The following is a 2136-nucleotide window of genomic DNA, read 5'->3' as shown; positions in this document are numbered from 1 at the left end:
GAGGTGCCCATTGTATAATAGATGGATGACCCTGAGTGGGCGGGCCAAGGTGCCCATAATAGAGGAATGACCCTGAGTGGGCGGGCCAAGGTGCCCATAATAGATGAATGACCCTGAGTGGGCGGGCTGAGGTGCCCATTGTATAATTGATGGATACCCAGAGTGGGTTGGCTGAGGTGCTATTATATAATAGATGGATGACCCTGAGTAGGTGGGCTGAGGTGCCCATAACTGATGGATGAACTCAAGTGGGTAGGCTGAGGTGCCCATGATTGATGGATGACCCTAATGGGTGCGCCGAGGTACCATTATGTAATAGATCCCCATGAGGTGAACAAGGAACCTGTGACACCCTCCTGCAGCAGGTGGCAGGAGTCTATTCAGCAAAGGCCTCATGGCCACTGGGTGCCTCCAATAGTACTCTGGTCTGGCTCTGACCAGGGATCTAGGGACATGTGTATGTCCTATGAGCTTGGCAATTGTGGCGAATATGGACTGTGTTCTTGGAAAGTGCACTCCATGAACTACCGTGAAGTCAGTGTCCTGCCACCTTACACCTTGTTGTGACACTGGCCAAACCCAGACACCGACTGGCTTCAAGGGCCACAGGAGCTTCCTGCTGTACAAACTGTAACCTGCCACCACCCACTCTCCTGTCTGCTCTGGGCAACAAAACCGGGAACATGCCAAGTCCTCCTTCCTTCCCAGAGTCCTGGGGTGGAAAACGATCTCCTGTGTGTCTCCTCGCAGTGGAAAGTGAAAGCCTCCAGGTGCTGACAGCACAGAGAGGGAATTTTGAGTTGGGGGAATGGCAGCTAGGTGAAATCTTTACTGTCTGTCCATGACTGCAACAGCCTCAAACCGTAGCTTCTTTTCTGACTTGCAGCTGAGGGAACAAGGTTAGAGGGCAGTCCTGTGTCCCATCACCCAACTCAGGAAGGAGGGGGCAGGCCCGAGAGGGCAGAAAGCCCCAGGGAGGGGGAGCCTCAGCTGGAGACGGACCCTGCATGAGGGTCTGGAGGGCGGCACGGGGCTGTCTCCAGCATCTGCTGTAGTGGAAGTGGATCCACTGGAGTTCCAATATTCAGGTTTGGGGCCCACCTTGGTAGACACTGGGAGGTCCCATCAGGGACTGGTCCACTCCATGGACATGCTCCTGCAGTCAGTGTGTGGGTGTGGGGGGAGTGTATCCATACAGTACCTGTTAACACTGTGCATCGTAATTGTTAGAAATCTTTGAATATAATTTTTCAAAGGTCTCTGGGCAGAAATCTTCAAATGCAAGTTGTCTTTGAAAAGTTCATGGAAAGGTTTGTATTACCTTTTAATTCTATTTTTCCACGAACTTTTTGAAATAGCCACATATATTCCTGCAGACAAAATATAAGTGAATTTATAACCGAATCCACTGATCCATAAACACACAGGCACACATACAAGCGTGGGCACACATGCAGACATACACATGGACACATGGACACACTCATGCACACACATGCATGGGCACACACAGACACACACACAACACACAGTTTGGGGCACACAAATGCCTGTCTCGCTGAGGCTTACCAAGTTCATAATTTTATTATACTCTGAATAGAGATGATATTTAAAGAGCAGAGGAAGTGACTATACAAAAGATTTATAGAACATTCATTTACATATTGGGTATATTCTTTACAATATCAGAAAAGTAAAAATATGCACTAACAGGTAAGGCAGATAAAGAGACATTACAAGGTCTCTGATGCTGAGGATAAATGCAGTGTGACATTTAACATGGCTATAGCTTAACACTGGAGGAGTACAACAATGTCTTTAATGAGTAGGTTAATAGGACCCTGGCTATAATGTGTGTCAGGCACAGTTACTGTGAACTCACGGCATTTACAACCCAGGACAGGACGTTCCTGCCCAACTGCTGCCCCAGAGGCAAGATGCCTGGGAGACGTTCCTTCTCCCAAGTGCCTGAACTAGCGTTGGCCGCAAGTCTTGCTCATGGTGTCTGAGCCCACAGTGCAGTCTGCGACAACACGGACTCGCCCTGCCCTGGAAGAAAGACACCTGTCGTACCGGCTTGTCAGAAACCCTGGAAAGTGGCTTCCTTGGGTTCCCCAAAGGGAACTATTTGCTTGG

General features: G+C 49.3%; 1 protein-coding gene across 2 annotated transcripts in view; it reads right to left on the bottom strand.

The window, feature by feature from the left end:
- Nucleotides 1–1559: 1559 nt before the first annotated feature.
- LOC103609282 (tensin-3-like) overlaps nucleotides 1560–2136 on the bottom strand; it is a 32572-nt gene continuing 31995 nt past the window's right edge. The window contains exon 13 of one of the 2 annotated variants that reach the window (XM_008593631.1): nucleotides 1560–2088. The gene's annotated coding sequence lies outside the window, so the exon portion shown is untranslated. Of the gene's footprint in view, nucleotides 2129–2136 lie in introns of both variants that reach the window. The other variant, XM_008593630.1, reaches the window with a different exon arrangement.

This window comes from Galeopterus variegatus, unplaced genomic scaffold (assembly GCF_000696425.1).
Source record: "Galeopterus variegatus unplaced genomic scaffold, G_variegatus-3.0.2 Scaffold9420, whole genome shotgun sequence".
NCBI classification, from domain to species: Eukaryota; Metazoa; Chordata; class Mammalia; order Dermoptera; family Cynocephalidae; genus Galeopterus; species Galeopterus variegatus.
The sequence above is the reverse complement of the archived record's forward strand: the minus strand, read 5'-3'. Positions and strand labels throughout refer to the sequence as shown.